Consider the following 21855-nt stretch of genomic DNA (forward strand, 5'->3'; position numbering starts at 1 on the left):
TTGCATTCTCCTCCAAATTTAGAAGTTTATTTGTAATGCAGCAATATTATAATCAGGCTTACTCTGAAAAAGCTAATGGAGCTAGAAAATAAGTTTCACCAGCCTCACTCAGTCAGGATGAAATCATCAGTTTCTTCATACTAAATGTTCTTTAGCAAAAGGTCAGCAAACTCATCTTCATTCTTATAAAACATAGGCAGAAATGAGAAGAATGTGAAAGACAAAAATGAGAGAATCAAAATTACTTATAATTATATCTCTATGCAGTAATAATAACTTTATTACTATGTTGCATATGTGGCTTGACATTCTAAATGAGCTGTATGAAATTAATACCAATAAAACTATAAAGACAATTACTGCCAATTGTGTAAAATAAAAGGTCTTTAAGCTCTTTTTAAAATATTGAAAACCATAAGTGAAGAGTGCATGGCAATTTTCCTTCCTTTTTTTGACTTTAAATCTTAAGTCAAAAAAAATCCTAAGTCTTATTTAGCTAATAAATGATGAGAAAAATGAATTTGGTAATTGGCCAAAGTCATGGTCTATTTAACTTTTCTTAAAAGCGTTTTCCACGAATTTGTGTTCTGTCTTTATTTGAGGTGAAATAATTGGATGATGATAAAATTCTCAGTTCTGATAAGAAAAAGTCTGTAACAATATTGTACTTAGCATTCTAGTTCCTCAATTGAGCAAGGGTGTCATCTTTGTAGTGGAGAATGTAGTCACCTGAATATTTCTACATTTTCCAAAGCTAGGCAAGTATGCCTATGATTATTAATAAATTTTAACTAATATTTGCCTAATCCCAAGAAACTTAGAATGTGGTTAAAGATTAAATTAAATTAAAATAAGGTTTTTAGGGTGGGCCTTAATCCAGTGTGACTGGTGTCCTTATAAGAAGAGAAAATTTGAACACACACACATATTCAGAGGCAAGATGGTGTGAGGGTCCAGAGAGAAGGTGGCCATCCACAGTCCAAGGAGAGATGTCTCAGAAGAAACCAACCCTACAACCTTGATCTTTGCCTTCTAGCCTCCAGAATTGTGAGAAAGTGAATTTTTGTTGTTTAGGCTCCCCAGTCGGTGAGACTTCCTACGGCAGCCCTAAGAAACTACTCCATCACCCAGGCTTTTCTTCCTCTTACTTTAGTACATGTCAATCCTAACCATCATAGCAGTTGTCTTAGTTCCTTACCTTGACTGGTGGCTGCCTCAGTCAAGGTAGGTGGGGCTTGGGCTTAGCTGTTTGAATGACTCCCTAGAGCAGCACCCTTGCCCTCTAGTCCGATGACCCATTGACCTCCAAGTAGAGGTCAAGTTCACCCAGACTTGAGAGCTAGCTCTGAAGGGTCCCAGGGAATGTTCCAGTTGGCTCCATATCACAGTCCTTTCTCCTGCTGTGGTGGCCCTGCCTCTAACCTTAATAGGTCTTGGCCTTACCAGCTTTACCAAGATCCCTTATTCTCCTCTCCCCAAGCTTCCACACTTCCTCTTGAGCTTTTTCTGGATGATCTGGTCTCTAGACAGAATTAACTGTAATTTGGTTGCTTTTATGAGGGATGAACATTCCTTATTTTTTATGTCTTTGTTGTTGCTCAGTCACATCTCTTTGAGATGCCATGGACTGCAGCATGCCAGGCTTCCCTGTCCTTCACTATCTCCCAGAGTTTGCTCAAATTAGTGTCCATTAAGTCAGAGATGCTATCTAACCACCTCATCTTCTGCCACCCTCTTCTTTTGCCTTCAGTCTTTCCCAGCATCAGGTGTTTCCCAGGTCTTTATGTACTTATATCCCAATTTCTACACCAGTATTTTTTGCTTATGTTTTATCTCCTCTGTAAGATTATTAACCTTAACTAATTCTCTTTATAAATTATAAAAAGTTAATTAAAAGAATTCTAGTTTCAATGCCTCCCTTCTTGATCAAATAATTCCATTTTACACCTATAACTGAGCTTTTTGTCTTGATGGACAGAACCATTTTTGTCTGCTTGTCTTGACTTTTTTTTTTTTTTTGCCTTTCTTTATAGGTAAATTCTAAAAACTACCCTCAACCCAATCCATCTGATGTTCTCAGTTTCTGAGGGTGTCAATATTTGATGGTAGACAATACCTTGAAACACTTCAATAGTTTTAAAAGTGAAAATTCAAAATGTGGTGGTTAGGGAATTCCTTGGCAGTCCATTGGTTAGGACTCCACATTCTACTGCTGGGGCCCTGGTTCAATCCCTGGTCAGGGAACTAAGATCCCACTTTAAAAAAAAAGTGGTGGTTAAATATGACCAACAGCTAATGTTTAAAAAGATGACAGATGAAATGGTCCTTGGTTTCCCTCCATTCATTCTCAAAACTTGACCACATGGATTTCCACATTTCCTTTTGTCTTTCCTCTCCAAGAGAGAAATGTCTCCATTCCTTTCCGAGGTGGGCCCCTCCTGGGAGTCTGTCTGTATTTTCCATGACTCTGATTTTGCACAAACTCTTCTGTGTGAAATGTCTCCTCTCTTGTGTTAGCCTGACACACTGACCATCCAGCCAACTTTTCTTTTCCAAAAAATCTTCTCAGACTCCCGACTGACACTTAGATTCTCCTTTTTCTGTGTCTTCAAAGTTTGACTTTCAGCCACGGAGACACATAACTCTGGGTAACTGTCTGCATCCCAGCTAATTCCACAACTTCTAAAAGCAGAGAATGATAAAAAGAATGCTAGGCTTTATCACACATGGGTTCCAGCCATACAAGGAGAATTCCTTCCTCCTTTGATCTCTTAAACCCCACTTCTAAGCAGAGCCTTTTCCTTAAACTTGCAAATAAACTCTGGTTTCATCTTTGAAAACTAAAAAAGGAAAAAAGAATAAAAAAGCAAAAAAAAAAAAATGAAGAAAAAGAAGAAAAAAAGAAAAACTCCTTTTGTCCAGTTTTCCCCTAAAGCACCACCATATTTCTCCAGTGGTCAGATTTTTAAAAAAGAAGACAGGTATTAAAAAAAGAAATCACGAATTTTCTATACTTTATTTCCCACTTGCTTCTCAGTTCATTAAATCTGCCTTTAACTGTCTCTACTTTACTGGCATTGCTCCTCTGAAGGTCATGAGTGAACTCCAAAGTGCAATGGTAATAGAGTCTTCCCGGGCCTTATTTGTCTGATCTGTTCACAGCAGTGGACTCTTGGCTGACTTTCTCTTCTTACACTTTCTATTTTCTTTGCTTCTAAAATGTACTTCTTTCCTAAGTTCTCTCTTTTCTCTTTATCATTCTCTTTGGATGCCTTTTCTTTCTTGAACCAGACTCCAGAATGCCCAAGTCTCAATCTGTGGCTCTTTCTACTACATTACTCACTCCTGCCCTGCATTCTTCTAGGGCACAGTCATTTTACCAAAAGCCTTACCCCCAAATGTAGCTATTCAGATATTTTATCAGTCCAAAGGAAGGGAAATCAAGGGTCAACATTATCATTTTCTGGTTTAAATTTGTAACTCCCATGTCTTGCAAAATTTTGGAGTTTAATTGTTCAAGCTGCATTTATCTGTACTTTTGTATTAATCTGTATTTTTAAATGACATATCACTTATGTCTATGACCATCTTATCATTCTGTGTTTATAGTACAGTGGATAGTTATCAGTGTAATATATCTTATGATCGAAACACTTAAAAATATTTGTAAGTTATACATGTTATTGGCTGAGTTGTTTTTCCCTAAATTCCTGTGTTGGAGCCCTAACCCCCAGTATTTAAGAATGTGACTGTACTTGGAGATGGGGTCTTTAAAGAGCCCTTTAGAATGGGCCCTAATTCAATCAGACTGGGATCCTTATAAGAAGAGGAAATTTAGACACAGAATTACTAGGCATGTGTGCTCAGAGAGGAAAGGCCACATGAGGACACACCGAGAAGGTGGCCATCTGCAAACCCAGGAGAAGGTCCTCAGGAAAAACTAACTTACTGACACCTTTATCTTGGACTTCCAGCCTTCAGAATTGTGAGAAAATAAGTTTCTGCTGTTTAAGCCTCTCAGTCTGTTGTATTCTGTTAGTAGCAAACTACTAACAACCCAGTCGCAAAAGTAAGCACTCAAATATATTGTATTTATTGATAGAGTTGGAAAATATTAAAGGGGGTAAGGGCCCTCCCTTTTTCTCTTTTAGCCATTCTAGTTATCCTCATATTTTTTTGTGGGAACAGTCCTCAGGGCAGTGGTTTAGAAGGCCAAGTTAGTTAGTCCTCAGTCATGTCTGACTCTTTGCAACCCCATGAACTGTAGCCCAACAGGCTCCTCTGTCCGTGGGATTCCCAGGCAAGAATACTGAAGTAGATTGCCATGCCCTCCTCCAGGGGATCTTCCCAACCCAGGGATCGAACCCAGGTCTCCTACATTGCAGGCAGATTCTTTACCGTCTGAGCCATCAGGGAAGCCCATAGACCATGGTTATTACCAAATACGGTATGTGTGTTCTTCAAATAACCTAAACCACTCTGTGGTCCATTCCCTCTTTGTCTCTTTACTGCTGCTGCTGCTGCTAAGTCACTTCAGTCCTGTCCGACTCTGTGTGACCCCATAGACGGCAGCCCATCAGGCTCCCCCATCCCTGGGATTCTCCAGGCAAGAACAGTGGAGTGGGTTGCCATTTCCTTCTCCAATGCATGAAAGTGAAAAGTGAAAGTGAAGTCGCTCAGTCGTGTCTGACTTAGCGATCCCATGGACTGCAGCCCACCAGGCTCCTCCGTCCATGGGATTTTCCAGGCAAGAGTACTGGAGTGGGTTGCCATCGCCTTCTCCCGTCTCTTTACTAATGTAATCTTAGTTCTGCTCTTTGAGTTCTGAGTTTCCCAACTCAGGTTGCCTCCCTGCTTTTCCACACATATGCAAACCAGGCCCATTCACCTGCAGGATGTTAATTTACCCTCCTTCCTGGAGATCACCCTGACTACTCAGTCTGCACTAATCTCTTGCTTCTCAGCCTCAGTCCCTTGTTCATGTTATTCACTGAGGTTGCTCCTCGGTGGCTGAATATCATTGTCAGTTTCATTTCCTTGCTCAACCACTTCAGTGCTTTGTCTACTTTGCTTCAAAGATTTTTTTATATTCTGGAGGCGAGGGAAGTGGTATCACTTCTTTTTCATTTTTCCTCTTCTCCCACCATCTCTGCCACATCCTCATCCCAAAGGAGCTATTGTACCACTGAACACATGGGGATGCTTAATTCTCTTTAATGTATTTTTATTTTATATGGGAATAAATCACTACAGATGGTGACTGCAGCCATGAAATTAAAAGACACTTACTCCTTGGAAGTAAAGTTATGACCAACCTAGATAGCATATTCAAAAGCAGAGACATTACTTTGCCAACAAAGGTTCGTCTAGTCAAGGCTATGGTTTTTCCTGTGGTCATGTATGGATGTGAGAGTTGGACTGTGAAGAAGGCTGAGCGCCAAAGAATTGATGCTTTTGAACTGTGGTGTTGGAGAAGACTCTTGAGAGTCCCTTGGACTGCAAGGAGATCCAACCAGTCCATTCTGAAGGAGATCAGCCCTGGGATTTCTTTGGAAGGAATGATGCTAAAGCGGGAACTCCAGTACTTTGGCCACCTCATGTGAAGAGTTGACTCATTGGAAAAGACTCTGATGCTGGGAGTGGGCAGGAGGAGAAGGGGACGACAGAGGATGAGATGGCTGGATGGCATCACTGACTCGATGGACGTGAGTCTGAGTGAACTCTGGGAGTTGGTGATGGACAGGGAGGCCTGGCGTGCTGCGATTCACGGGGTCGCAAAGAGTTGGACACGACTGAGCGACTGATCTGATCTGATCTGATCTGATAGTTAATTAACAATATTGTGTTAGTTTTAGGTATATAGCAAAGTGATTCCATTATACACATACATGTATCCTTTTTCAAATTCTTTTCCCATGTGGGTTATCATAGAGTATTGAGCAGAGTTCCCTGTGTTATACAGGAAGTCCTTATTGGTTATCTATTTTAAATTCTTTTTTTTTTTAATTCCACTGCAAGATTGTGGGGTTATCTACCCTTTATTTTTTTTTATTTTATTTTTATTTTTTTACTTTACAATTTTGTGTTGGTTTTGCCATACATCAACATGCATCCACCACAGGTGTACACGTGTTCCCCATCCTGAACGCCCCTCCCACCTCCCTCCCCATACCATCCCTCTGGGTCATCCCAGTGCACCAGCCCCAAGCTTCCTGTATCCTGCATCTTGAATTAAGTTCAGAGGATTTGGCAACTCTGATTCCTCATGACTATTTAAAGTAGAAACAAGGGATTAGAAACAGGGCTGGTAGGAAGTATCAACATGTAAGAAATGAATAGACTGTTTGAATGCAGAGGAAGATTTATTATGTGACACTACACTTTTGCCTTTTCTTGCTCAGGGTCTTTTTTTGCTGTAGTCAGTTCATGATATGCTAGGGGAAACAGAACTACTGTTGACGGTTCAATGCATCTGATGAAAAGGTACTTAAATTATTTAAGGGGAACTTTTGTTTTCCCAGTAACTCTGGTGGGGATACTTCTCATGTTAAAAAGTATGAGAATGGGTCTCTTTTCTAATTTTTCTTTCTTGCTTGTGTAAATGCACAATAAATTCCTTTGACAGTCAGAGGCACAGACAAATGTTATTGGAAATCTCCAACCCATCTTAGGGAGGAGTAACACTTTTAACAGTGAACTCGCTGGGGGACATCTGTTATGATGTCATGACTTTTTACTCTTTACAAATGTCAGCAACATTCGTCTTTTAAGAGTTTCATTGCTCTAAACGTCTATTTCTCGCCTTTTGTTCATTCATTCAATACATACTCTGTTGTATCGAGGGACTCATGTCTGTTTTCACTTCAAGCTGGTTCTTGTGTCTATTTATTCTATAATAATTCAATTTCCTTCCTCCTCCACCTTAGGTATATAAAACAAGTACATTTTCAGATTTAACATATGCATAAATTTTAACTATGTTCTGACAAAGATCTTGGCGTGTAACTTGGTATTTCATCATGCTGCTTTTTCTCATGTGGAATTCTTATTTTACAGATAAGATCCAGAAAGGTGAAGTGCCCTATTTAAGATCTCATTTCATAGGGGTAGAACTAGAATCCATATCCAGATCTCGTAACTTCTAGTCTTGTGTTTTCTCTCTCTCTTTTTTCCTTATTTGGCTCTTTCTTGTTTGACCCACTTTAGCTCACTATAGAGTAGTTACTTGGGCATTCCAATGTTATTCCCATGTCCTAATCAGAGGAATTGGCTTACTATAAACACCACTTCACTAAAAGTATATTGACTCCATTCAAAGACCTCCTGGTTGTTCCAGACCAGTAATGCCTGCAGGTTATGCTAATGAAACTTCTCAAGAATCTTGAGAAATTATCTATGTGGTCCAGTGGTTCCGAATCCTGTTGCCTTTCATGATGTAAACTATTATGACTATATGTGGCCTCTGGAGCAGTGGAGGAGACAGTGGTTCCACCTGAAGAACCCCAGCAAGACTCGCTGTGGAGACTTTGAGAGGAAGGGGTATGGCGAAGGTTCTAAGACTTGGGATAGTGTTTGAATGAGAATTCAAAGTGACTCACTGACTTGCACAATTCTTCTGAGATGGTAAAGCAATTCATTTCCATCGATACTGAGCCAGGAGTCAGGGTCGAATTCACCACTGCAGATGCTCAAATCAATCTGTTTAATAAATCGGTAATCTGTTGTTAAAAAAAAAAAACAAAGTATGGAAAAGTTTTGAGGAAAACATGTGCCAGTGTGAAGCAAACTAGAATGTTAGCTAATTTTGAGCAATCATGGACTGTTAAAAAGAAGGAATAACTTTGTAAATGTTTTCTTTCAAAAATCACAAGGCACAGCAGGGAGACTATGACACCAATTTCCATTTAAAATTGTGTTATTTAGTTGTTTGCTTGTTTAGTGTTCTTCCTTACTAGAATGCAAGCACCATGTTGGTCTAGTTCATTGCTGTGTTCCCAGGAGGTAGAAGAGTGTCTGGCCCGTAGTAAGGAGTGCAGCTTGGACGAGGAAGAAAGCAATCTCCCCATAGTTATAATAGAGTAAGTGCTCTTTCCTAGTGTTCAGCTTCCAGAGTCAACATGTAGGCAAAGACTTAATTCTAGTTATAGTACAGAATATAATTGTGGTAGGTCTTGATATTTTCAGTTCTGATAATGAAAATGTAATCATCACAGATTTTATTTATACCGCGTGTGCTATGATCCTGACCCTCTAAGAAGTGATGTATATGGACTCATTTACCCCTCACTCTGAACTAGTTGCACCTAGTTTTTCCCACATTACAGATTTCCATACCAACTGGAAGAAACAGACGAGGAGAGGTGGAGAAAAGTATAGAGTGTGGGGCAGGGGTCTCTTCTTTTGACTGTAGACCCTTCTGAGCAGGTTGCTTTTTAAGTCATGGGCATGTGTGCTTTGATTGAAGGTAAAAGTGAGTTTCCTAATGCAGCCTGTATGTGGGGTTGGGGTGTATAAAGGGAACCACTGTACACTTTCATGCAGTTCAACCATATACATATGCTTTCTTGGGAATGACCAAAGTGATAGCCTATATCACAAGGCATGTAAATTTCAGAACACTAACCAGTTATTCTGGAATGGACCCTAATATAGGAATAAGCCAAAAAGAAAGTTGTATTATAATGAGGGCTTTCTACTAATGGACATTACATGTTTAATTAAAATTGACTTAAACAGTGAGGTCTCACTCTTATTTCTGTGAGGTGAATGAAATTTAAGCATCAAGAACAGCTTAATGATTCAGTAATCAATATTAATTTCTTAATACTAAAATCTTGAAATTCTAGTTTTCTTAGTGAATACAAATGGGTTTGTATGCAAGCAACACTTTATACTGTGCTTTCTGGATTCAGTATGATACCTGAATGATATGGCTTCTTATGTAGGAATATATTTAGTAGACTTCACCTTTTTATGGGCAATAAAAGGATTTGAGCATGATCAAGTATACAATTATATGGTATATAAAACAGATACTGTTACCCTGCTATTTATATATGTGACAGCTCTTAGAATACTGATGCGAGACCAAGGGTTTCATCTGGTAATTTCTTATAAATAGACTGAGTGGATGGTGTCCACTGAAACAGCATTTTAAAGAATTTTTTCCTCTCATTTCAAACTGCACTTGAAGCTTGTAAACGCATTCTTTGACGATCACAAGATTTAGAGCATACTATACTCAGTCTAAATAAAAATGTAATCTAAATGTAAGGAGAAGCTGTAAAAAAAACATGGGGTATCAAATGTAGTGAATGACCTCAGCGTCGTTAGGGGTCAATTGTGGAGTCAGAAATGAATCACCCTGCATTAGGGATGCTGGGTGCTACAATAGGTTGTGAAAATTGGAAAGAAATAGGTAAAAACAGTAGGTCAAACCTATTACATGGGCCTTTTTCTTTGGCGTAATTTTGTACTGAAAAGCACTGAACCAGGTATCACCCAGTGTTTACTGAAGAAGAAAATGCTGAAGCTGTTATGCTTTTTTATGAAATGTAACAATCGGTTGGGCAAAATGTATGTCAGAGGGAATCTTGACATCAGTGTTGGTAACCAGAGTTTATGACTACCAAAAAGTTTTGTTCACTTATAGTTAACATTTATGGTTTTTTAAAAAATAATTTGAAATCATGGAGTATATTTTATGAAACCTAAAATGCCTTTTTCAAAGGGCAAATAATATCCATTATTACCAAAACATTACTTATTAAAGACTGAAAATCAGCCTTGTGAGAGTACCCTGTATTATATAACTTTGGTAGAAACAATAATTTAAAATTACGATGTTAGGGTTTTTAATTTCTAAAGTTTTATTTATGGAATTCTTTGCAAGATAGCTATCAATCTTAAATCTATATCTTTGATAAAAAATGAGTTCCAGAGGAAGTTAATCTTTTTTTTTAAGGTATAGGATTTCTTTTTAGACCGCTGAACTGAAACTAAATTAAATCAGCCACATCTTATTATGCATATTGACCTACCCAATAGTAACACCTTCAAATATGTATGTTTTTGTATTATAACTGCTATTTAATAGTAAAAGAATCCTGTATGTGAGAGAAGACTAGTGCAGGGTTACAAGTGGGAGTATTTTTCTCCTCTCATAATGATAACAGAATATGATTGACAAGGTCTTTGGTGTGACCTCCCTCTTAAAAAAGAATACTTGACACTCCCAACTGCCTGGAACTGGGCTTCATTATTCCTATTCCATGGATTTCTTTTTTACTGAATTCATGCACAGCTTTGGTAGTGAAAAAGACTAAGAATGTTAGTGGGCCCCTGAGAGCTGTGTGGGTGAGATCTGTTATTTGAAAGCAGAATGTTCTTGATGAATTCTTATTTGCAGAGACAGCCAACACTGGTGTGGGCATTAGCATCCACTAGGACCATGGTGTTATTCCATAGACATGGAAAGGCAACCAAGATCCAGAAAGGCAAGCAGTTTGCCCTCTAGACATGGTCCTTCTTCTGCCTTGCTTAATCCAGTTTGTGAGGCTAGCATCATATCCAAGCAGAAACCTGGAATTCCTTTGTCATTTCCATACCTCTTTTTCTAGGTGTTTCCCCAAGTCCTCTTTTCTTCTGCCTCTTTCATCTCCAACTCACCCATATCCTCTCTACAACCCTCAGTATCTGGACCATTGCAGTAGTATTCTCCATACTCCGGACTCCATGGTGGGCCTTCCCCAGACCCTATATAAGGACGCTAAACTTCTGCTTTAGTCCCATTCAAATTTACCAGCTGAAGGAGACCTGGAGGTATCACTGACATAGCAAGGTCATCAGCTTTCTCAAATTCTCCTCAATTGTAACTGCCAAAGCCCATTTCCTCTTCCACCTCTTCTTTCTCTCCTATTCTTCTGTTTTGTGTCTCAGCTCCCAGAAGTCCTTCCCTGGTGCACTCCTGTCTCCAGAGAACTTTCTTCATTTCCACCTAAGTCTCCTCTGAGGAGGGGGTGCTCTTCCTGAAGATGCAGTCTCTGGTGCCCACTGTGGAACTGTCCATGGTACATTGCTCTTCCCGCGTCCTCTTTCGTTCTGGCCTAAAAACTTGAGGATGATAGAACTTATTTTTCTCTCTTGGCTCAAAGCTTCTGGGTTATCTTTACAAATCAGCTCACTAAATAATCTTAAATTCTGTACTTATTTTATATCAATGGACCTACTTACTCCTATGTATTTCTTAAATAATCAGCCATTGTCACCATCCCCATATGTGCCACCATCCCCATATGTGCCACCAAAATGTCTCTTTCCAATGCAAGTAAGATCATATTTCCCCTTTGCTTACAATTTGTCATTTTTTTTAATCATCTACACTAAAGACCAAAATATCTAAAATGGCATCTAGTGCTTGTCCTAGTGTGTCTCTGGCTTAACTTTCAGTCCTTATTTCACATAGGTCTCTTGAGCACAGCTTTGTTCAGGATATTTCCATGTCTGTTGCAGGGCATGGTACCTAAGAAATACTAAAAAGAGTTCTTATCTGTCCCATCACTTGTGCTTCTAAGGAATCATGTTCTTTTTCGCTCCTGTGGCTTTTCCCTCCATCTAATGCTTCTGCAGCTTTTCTTCCTTCCCATCTTCTTGACTTTCTAGATTTTACTCTGGAGGGCCTCTCCTAGGGAGCCTTTCCACCCAATGCCCAAGCCCTCCCCAACAAGGTCCTCTTCCACGCTATTTCCGTAACTCCCCTGTAGCACTTACTCTGTATTACAGTTCAGTTTAATTGCCTGTCTCTGTTAAATTATGAGAATATTTGTTTTTTCCATCTTTACATGCCATGTCTAGCAATTTAGCAGGTACAGAATGAGTGTAATTTTTGGATGAGGTACAATTTTATATCTTTTCCCCCTTACTTTTTAGGATGACCAAGTATAGTCTGGAAACCTCAGAGCAGTCATGCTGAGTATGAACTATTGTCTAAAAAACATTCTCTTTCCCCTCCCAGCCCAGGAAGACACTGCTAATGCTCTCTATGACATCTACCATGGTAAACCAGGAGAAATAAAAATTATGCCTTTGCTATGAGTCTGCATGATCCCAGTTCCTGTAGAGTTTCTATGAGACAGGATGCTTCTTCTGACTCAGTCTTCTGGCTCCCTTACTCAACTTTACCTCATGGTCAATGGCTCTGTTGTTACCAAATACCACTACTAAACAGACCTCTCTATAGACTAGGGCCATGTTAAATCTGAAACAGACAAATAAGTAAATACGCATGCATGCCTAGATTTATCTTCAGAAGACCCTACTCCTGTGTGTGTATAATACATAAAAATGTTTCTAACATTTATCTATCTACCCACCTCCATATATGTAAATTTCACAATACTATAGTGATCTAGTTGTCTTTTAGTAAAGAGAATGCAGGTAGCAGGCTGTCCAGCTATTTATTACAATAGGTTTACTTCTTAAGAACACATTCAAAAACAATGAACAACATCAGGTCCTTCTGCTGCCCTTCTCCAATATAAAAAGAGATCATGGAATTTCAAAGAATTTTGTACAAATAAAAGGTGTTATACATTATATTATAGTAAGTGTTAGTTGCTCAGTCATGCCCAACTCTTTGCGACCCCATGGACTGCAGCCCATCAGGCTCCTCTGTCCATGAGATTTTTGGAGTGGGTTGCCATTTCCTTCTCCAGGGGATCTTCCCAACCCAGGGATTGAACCCTGGTCTCCTGACTGCAGGCAGATTCTTTACCAACTGAGCTACAAGGGAAGCCCCACGTTATATTATTTGCTAAAACTCTAATTGGACTTAAGAAAACTATACAACAAGTGCATAGCTTGGATTTTAAAAAAACACATTGTGGAGCAGCCCCAGGTTAGCAAGACCTTTTTATGCCTTCTGCTCCCAGAGACCCCACTGGTCTTCCGCGTGGTGCCTACTTTCCTCTGACCTCAAACAAATGTTTTGCTCAGTGAATCTGAAACTCTCTCTGAGAGATAGGCGGTTCTCATAAAAGAGTTGGCTTGAACAAAATCATATTTTTGGGGTCATGCTATTGGCGTTTTATCAGTTTTATGAGCCTTTTTGATAGGCTGTTACTTTCTTGTTTTCCCCCTGGTATTTGCCATAGGAACTTTTACGATTTGTTTTGAGACTCATTTAAAAACTTGTCTATTCATCTCAACAGAACATTGATGTTTGTGAACTATCTCACCATTGTTGACTATTTATAGAGTTGTGAGATCTGCTTATTTTTAGGTAAAGATGCCTTTAAACATATGGTGTTGAATAGAGACTCCTGCCTGCCTACCTCTAAGCTATTTTTTTTTTTTCCTGACTAGATTGGTATAACTATTGAGTGTTCTTTCCATGCCCTGGAGGCTAGCTATCCATCTTTCATTCTTCAGTACAAATATTTACCAGTCCCTCAAGAAGTTGAGATGATTGTCTTGAGCATACAAATTTCCCAAGAGGTTTCTGGCTAACTTGTCCTTAGAAACAGTGCCTATGATTAATAAGAAATTATGCTCTGGTGATATTTTCTCTGCTGAGGGAAAGGCAGTAACTGTTCTTGTTCATTATGAAATAGATGTGGCCGAAAGTGCAGTTGTAGACTGTCATACAGCATGTGGCAGCTCTGCTAAAGAGGTAAAATTATGTTATTGGCAAAACAGCCTGGGCGGCTATCAAGTATGCTGGCGTTAGACTAACATTTGGTTGTGACTTGTGAAATCATAATGGAGACTCTTGAAACCCCTGTGTGAAGACCCCAGCTGGAACCAATAGCTGATTTTTGCCATGTCAAAATACCCACCAAAATTATGGAAGGAGATTTATTCTCTTATGGCTGCAGCTATACTTGTGCAGTTTTATTTCTGGCTCTTTTTCAAGTTTCATAGAACACGATTTCCTCCAACATAGCAAAAATCACATGATGTTAGAGCGGGAAAAAGAGATAGATGGTAGTCATATTGCTCGTTTTTCTACAATTAAAAAGAAAAACCCTCAATGATGTTGACGTAGATAACATAATTTTAACCTAGACAGCATATTAAAAAGCAGAGACATTACTTTGCTGACAAAGGTCCATCTAGTCAAGGCTATGGTTTTTCCAGTGGTCATGTATGGATGTGAGAGTTGGACTATAAAGAAAGCTGAGCACCGAAGAATTGATGCTTTGGAACTGTGGTGTTGGAGAAAACTCTTGAGAGTCCCTTGGACTGCAAGGAGATCCAACCAGTCAATCCTGAAGGAAATCAATCCTGAATATTCATTCGAAGGACTGATGCTGAAGCTGAAACTGCAATACTTTGGCCATCTGAAGCAAAAACTGACTCCTTGGAAAAGACTCTAATGCGGGGAAAGGTTGAAGGCAAGAGGAGAAGGGGACGATAGAGGATAAGATGGTTGGATGGCATCACTGACTCAATGGACATGAGTATGAGCAAGCTCTGGGAGTTGGCGATGGACGGGGAAGACTGGCGTGCTGAAGTCCATGGGGTTGCAAAGATCTGGACACAACTGAGCAACTGAACTGAACTGACCCTTATTTTAAAAGGCAAAATACCTTTTAAAATTTTCAATTTCCAAATTAATCAAGATGGTTTTACATCTGTTTGCATTTTAATTTTGTTCTAGTTTAAAATGTAACAAACATGGTCCTGTTATCCAGCCCCGGGTGTTTGTCTAGAAAATGTGGAAACACCTTATCTTAGCTTTCCAAGCAATGATATTACTTTAATTCAGATGCTGCACTTTGAAATTTTAGCTAAATATTGAAGTTCGAATTCTCTGCTCATGCTTCATTAGTGGTAATTAGGTAACACAAATGCATCTCTGATTTATGCATGTCTAAAAACGATTCTGAAAAGCCATCTTGTTCAGGGTTGATTGTTCTTGTGTACGATTTTGTCCTGCGAGGCTATCTTCTTCAAACACTCTGATCAAGGAGGCCACCTTTGAGAGATAACACTGGCAGACTACATGTACTCTTCAAAGTAACATTATAGAAGCAGTTCTAGAAATTGAGAAGACAGATATTTTTGTGATAATGAGAGGCTGGGACTAAATTTATAGAAAACAGATTTACACTAAGACAGTTTTTTTTTAAGATACATTTCTAAATTAATTTCTGACATTTGGGAGTATTTTGACAGTACTTCATTTGTATAAAGCGTTATGTGTAGCAGCCTCATTGACTTGTTTTTGTTTAGTCTGGTTTTTATTTGATTGTTTTTACCTCTGTTGATTTGGTGAAAAATAATTTAACTTTTTTTTTTGTTTTTTTTTTTTGAGGCTCTAGCTGGCATGAGAAAACTCTGAATCCAGCCAGGGATTTTTGTATGCCCTAATTTGTGCATTGCAATGAGCATAAAATTTGCATCTAGTTTTATTTTTCAATCTCTTTACTGGTATTTGTGTAATGCAAAATTAAATGTTGCAGAGCATTAATTAACCAAGGAGAACTATAATCATCAACAGAATCTATATAGGAAACCTGTGAAATTCGTAGAGGCTCAGAACTTGAGAGTAAAATAGCCATGTTTTGAAACAGTATCATTGAGTTTGCGCTGCAACCAAATGACACAGTTGAGCAGAAGAGACCCAAGTGTTGAAGGAGACATTTTTTCATATTCCAGGGAATTGTAAGTTTCCCTTTTTCATCTCAAAATATTGACCAAAAATAGAGACAGAAAAATGACTGAACTTAAGGTTAATATTTTGTGGGAAGGCTGCCTTAATATATAGGGCCATAAAAAGTCTGATTTCAATGCTATTGAAGTTTTATTTTTAAAAATGAGTATTAAGAAGATTTTGTTTTCTGAATGTGTCTTAATTTTCTTTGAATTCCCTACTATTCTAATTCTATTAGGAATCAAAAATTAAGCCTTGTGTCTTAAAAAGTGATCTTTTTTTTTTTTTTTTTTTCTAATAAGCAATAAAGGGAATTGTTAGAGTATTTGAAGCAGGCAATGTGACTGTCTCTCAGGTCTTGGAGAAGTTCTTAACCTGGCTTTTTATTCTCCCTTTACTACCAGAACTGCCTATGCTGGGACAAGACACACGCCTGTATTTTTTTCCCAGGGGGATTGGAGAATCCATAGCAATTTCCTACCTTGATACCTGGGAGGATGATCCTATTTTCCCAGGGGTAAGATTTTACTGCTTGTAGGGAAGAGATTTTACCCTGCTTGTAAGCTATCACTCAAGCCTCCCACAGTTTCAGGGATGCTGGCCAAAGATATGAGACCCTTGGCTCAGAGACAAAGGACTTTATCACTCACAGCACAACAAGCAGCGTGAGCATCATGGTTGCTTTGGTTCTCTTCTCTGTTTCCCCCTTGCTTGCCTTTGCCCCCACCCACCTCTCCTGCCCCAAGTCACCCCATGGAGGTGGGGTGCTGGGTACACAGCGGATTTGTGGCACAGCTGAGGACCTCTGAGTATAGGAGATCCAATGTTTTATGATGGACTGTGTGTAAACCAGACCAACCTTTACCTTGGAAGGAAACACTATTTTTATCTTCTAAGGATATTTGCCATCCAAATACCCTTGAAAAGATAGGCCAAACAAAAGCTGTGGAGAAACACCTTGGAGAATTGTGTCATGTATGGATGTGAGAGTTGGACTATAAATAAAGCTGAGCACTGAACAATTGATGCTTTTGAACTGTGGTGTTGAAGAAGACTCTTGAGAGTCCCGTGGACTGCAAGGAGATCCAACCAGTCAATCCTAAAGGAAATCGGTCCTGAATATTCATTGGAAGGACTGATGCTGAAGCTGAAACTCCAATACTTTGGCTATCTGATGTGAAGAACTGACTCATTGAAAAAGACCCTGATGCTGGGAAAGATTGAAGGCAGGAGGAGAAGGGGACAATAGAGGGTGAGATGGTTGGATGACATCACCAACTCAATGGACATGAGCTTAAGCAAGCTCCGGGAGTTGTTGATGGACAGGGAGGCCTGGCGTGCTGCAGTCTAGGGGGTCACAAAGAGTCGGACACGACTGAGTGACTGAACTGAACTGAACTGCTAAGTGAAAGTATCTGGACTCTGCCTGCATCCACTTCTCCACAAATAGTGTATCGGGTGCTCTTTCAGTGGCACATGGAAGTAGAGCTAAACTGGTTCTAGTATACTATTTTTATTACAGTCACAAGTTCATCGTTGGTGCCTGGTTCCTTTGATCATGCAAAAGTCATCGCACACCTGGAAATCAGCCACAGGAAACTACAATTTGCCATAGCACCTCCTAACACCTGAAACTCCTTTCCACCCCCACCTCTGAATAGTCTGGTAATTTTGAATATTTCCTGGCCAACTTTTGCTGACTATTGTTGAGTCAGGTTTGATCAAAATGTTAATAGAGAAATGAGTGTCTTAAAGATAACTGCACTTCCATTTCTGGGCCTCCTCCCCTGTATGTTATTCTCTTTATCTTACCCTGTTGGTTATTATTGGAAAGAATTGTATGAGATATTTGAAAATGTGGTGATAGGAAAGGAGAAGACTCTCATCTTTAGTCTAACCTCTAACCTCTGACCTTCAGCCAGCTTGCTTTTGACCTTCTGAACTCAGGCTTTTTGCCCTGGTTCCTCAGAGCTGGTGAAATTTCCAACCTGAGTGGCTGTAGATGGATATGCCGGGGTGTTTGGCCAAAGTGATGTCAAAAGTTGACTATATTCCACTAGGTGCTTTCAAGGAGAATCAAGGGTCTGGAGATTAGGGCGTATCTTAGGGACTCAGCTGTGGGCCATGAAAGATATCATAGTGGAGTCTGTGTTAATGCAGAGTGGAGATGTCCCCATAGATGCTACTGCTGCTTCTGCTCAGTCCTGTCTAATTCTTTGCCACCCCATGGACTGTAGCCCACCAGGCTCTTCTGTCCATGGGATTCTTCAGGCAGGTATTGTGGAGTGGGTTACCATTTCCTCCTCCAGGGAATATTCCTGACCCAGGGATCAAACCTGCATCTCCTCCATGTCCTGCATTGGTAGGCAGACTCTTTACCAACGGCACCGCCTGGGAAAGCGTTAGTCACTCAGTCGTGTCCAACTCTTTGTGATTCCCATGGACTATAGCTCACCAGGCTCCTCTGTCCATGGAATTCTTCAAGCAAGAATACTGGAGTGGGTTGCCATTCCTTCTCCAGGGACCACCTGAGAGGCCCCACTATATATAATAGCAGTCATTGATTTTGGGTGTAATTCAATGAAAAGTGTAGTACCATGAAAATTTGATTTTGCTGTGTAAACCTAATATTAATTTTAGTAGTTTATGTGAACAACTTAACATTTATTCCTAATTACCAGGCAGCACAATGATTATTCATAATACTAAATATGTGTCAGATCAATGTTTTTAAGTTGCATTGATGATTACACTAAAATCTGCCCTGCGCGATGCTTCATCTTCATTTGGATGGGCATCTGCTAAAGTAGCAGGGCTTTCTGCTTACAGCCTAATATGTTTGGGGTTTTTTCATGGATGGAGAGATTCATTTGCATTGCAAAAGATAAATTTGTAGGCAGGCTGACTGTGGGTCACTATGAACAGTAGAATCCTTGCATCTTGAGGAATGCATGCGTGCTCAGTCGCTTAATTGTGCCTGACTCTTTGAGATGCCATGGATAGTAGCCCACCAGGCCCCTCTGTCCAAGGAATTTTCCAGGCAAGACTAGTGGGTTGCCATGTCCTACTCCAGGGGATCTTCCCGACCAGAGATCTAACCCTTGTCTCCAGCATCTCCTCTGTTGGCAGGCAGATTCTTTACCACTGTGCCACCTGGAGAATGGTTAGGAATAGGAGGAAAGCTGTTATTTTAAGACTTTAAGCCTAATGGCTAATTACCTAATCCTCCTCTTGTTTGGGGGCTTCCTAGTTGGTGCTAGTGCTAAAGTTCCTGCTTGCCAATACTCAGGATACCTGGGTTGGATCCCTGGGTTGGGATGATCCCTTGGAGGAGGGCATGGCAACCCAGTCCAGTATTCTTGCCTGGAGAATGCCATAGACAGAGGAGCCAGGCAAAAAGCCCATGGGGTCGCAAAGAGTTGGACACAACTGAAGTGACTTAGTATGCATACCTCTTATCTCTGCCCCTTCTATTCTTACCAAGGAATGATATTACTGAACCCTAGAAAATATGATGTGTACCTCAGGCCACCCAGGCAGAGGAGTATACAATATCCTTGATATGCTGAAATAAATGGAAGTTCAAGGAATTAACTGAGTGGGGGAGGATGAGCGCTATAAAGTCCTCTTTTTCCTGCTTTCTGAGTCAGGACTTAGCCTTCCCCTTTATATTTGTCAGTCTGACTACTAATTTTAGCAATGTGTATTACCCAAGACCACTTTGCTTTAAAGTTTATCAGTGTGCCATCAAGTTAGAATGAAGAGAAACACAGTAAGGTGTCTTAATACAGTAAGAGAGGTCCCATTAGGTATTTTCTCCAAAGAATAGTGTTTTCACCACTGGGAGGGGATGACTGAGCATCAGTCTCTTAATTACTGAGTGTTGAATGTGCAGGCCACCCATTTCATTCCCCAGAACTTGATAGAGGAAACAAGATGGAAAGAAATCAGGTGTTTGTGGAGATGGAACTCAAATCACTGTCTCCTTTTGGTACTTTTAGTATAGTTTTGAAATAAGATTTTAGTGGTTAGGTCATTTTGAACTTTGTCTTTATTATAAAACAGTGTGAACTGTTTATCCATGGTCAAGTTATCCCTTGGTTTTAGGTTAGTTTAAAACTCTAATGGTGATTTTATAGTGGAAACAGAAATCCTGTACTTCTGTGAAACAGAAGTAACCAGGCCAGTGGAATTACTGTACAAAAATACCTTTTTAAAAACTGCTAGCTTAACTTTGGCCTCTTGAGTTAGGTATAGCCTCTGAGTTGTTCCAGCCAGAGTAATGAGACTGTGTTATCTTTTGTGGAAGTGTCAACTTCATTGAATGCTTTTTATTATGTGTATGTTCAGTTGGATTCTGAGCCTTGGTTGTTCTAGGTAAATTTTTGAAAGGACAAATTCATTTTCTTCCTTATTATTTGGATGTGTTGGGATAAATGTGGTAAAGATAACATGTATATAGTAACTATATAATCAGTATTTTCAACCTTTTGTTATGATTACTACCATGTGAGACTGAAGATACTAGGATTGATGTAGTTATATAATCACCATTTTTACCCTTTGTTATAAATTGTTTCTGCTGTGAAAAACTAGAAATGAGTAGATTAATCAGAACATGCATTATCCATTTGTAGTCAGTTTGCAGATGAGGCAAGTGGCCCACTATATCCAGATTTGAATGTGCAACAGCCCTCTACTTCAGTTACACACATTATTGATATGTAAATACATTTTTGTAAGTAGTGAGTGTATTGTTCTTGGTAATGAGTTATACAATATGTAATCTTATTTATATATTCTGTATACATTTATTTTATATATCTGCTATACACGTCCTTAATTTTGTATGCTATGATGAATTTAGATTCTAAGTTCCTACGAGAAACTTTCACTTCTGTCTCATTTATCTTAAAGTCATCTGAGAAAGTGACAATTAGAGGCTTAGAAAGGCTTCTTTTTGCCTTAGTGATGGTATTTAAACTGAGGTTTTCTTAGGTTAGGGAGAAGGGAATGGCAATCCACTCTAGTATTCTTGCATGGAGAATCCCATGGACAGAGGAGCCTGGTGGGCTACAGTCCATAGGGTCGCAGAGCCGTACATGACTGACAGACCAACACTTTCTTAGATTAATCTGCATTAATCTTTCCTAGATTAAGTTCCCTATAACTTAGTTTATATAAAATTGTAAAATTTACTTATGCTGCTGCTGCTGCTGCTAAGTCACTTCAGTCGTGTCCGACTCTGTGCGACCCCGTAGACAGAAGCCCACCAGGCTCCCCTGTCCCTGGGATTCTCCAGGCAAGAACACTGGAGTGGGTTGCCATTTCCTTCTCCAATGCATGAAAGTGAAAAGTGAAAGGGAAGTTGCTCAGTTACTTATATTTACAACTAATTTTTTGGTATAAATCATAGATTTTACTGTACAGTCCTGATTTTAATATTATTTTTCAGTCTGAGGTCAAGTACTAGGATGCTGTCTAGAGTTTTCTCTTTGGAAAATGTAGCTACTGTATATAATTATAATGTTTGCATATTTATGAAATAAATTAATCTTTTTGAATTATTACCATAGCTACCCGTAGTGTATGCAAATAATTTCTCATCTTTAGTATTTATGGATGCAATATTTTAATAAAGTAGCAAAATAATAGGCAAAAAATGTTGATATGTTTAAACTCTAACAATTTCATGGAGACTTATTACAATTAGTTTAATGGCCCTGGTTAGAATCTCTCCTCTTATTTTGTCCTTGTTCGGATGTATACTTCAAGGGTCAAACACATATTTATCCTTTTAATGGAAAATTTCTGTCATTTGAATGTGGCAAGATTGAGATTTATCTTTAAAACACTTGATGGAAACACTTAGCTTAAGTTGCAAAAATGCCTAACATCACAAGCTTGATAATCCCAGGTTGGGTCTCTTTAAAAGAATCTCAAACTGCAAACCATATAAAATGATTTCCCTTAACTTGCAACTTCTGGCAGCATAGGTGGTACAAACAGAAAATAGTTATTTGCTTGGTGACAATGTGGCAGTTCTATAAATGTGATGTACAAAGTGAACACGTAAATAGTATTTCAGAAACAGAGAACCATCTAAGACTCTGTTGATTATAGTATAGGTGCTGGACATTTTAATGGGATTGCTTCTTAATTACCAAACTCTTTTTGATAGCCATGAAAAAAAATTGAAT

The 21855-nt window shown here is 39.2% G+C and overlaps 1 protein-coding gene across 1 annotated transcript in view; it reads left to right on the forward strand.

Annotated features, from left to right (window-relative positions):
* Window positions 1-21855, forward strand: part of HS6ST3 (heparan sulfate 6-O-sulfotransferase 3) — a 720806-nt gene that overhangs the window by 355765 nt on the left and 343186 nt on the right. The gene's annotated exons all lie outside the window — the stretch shown is intronic.

This window comes from Bos indicus x Bos taurus, chromosome 12 (assembly GCF_003369695.1).
Source record: "Bos indicus x Bos taurus breed Angus x Brahman F1 hybrid chromosome 12, Bos_hybrid_MaternalHap_v2.0, whole genome shotgun sequence".
In the NCBI taxonomy this organism is placed as follows: domain Eukaryota; kingdom Metazoa; phylum Chordata; class Mammalia; order Artiodactyla; family Bovidae; genus Bos; species Bos indicus x Bos taurus.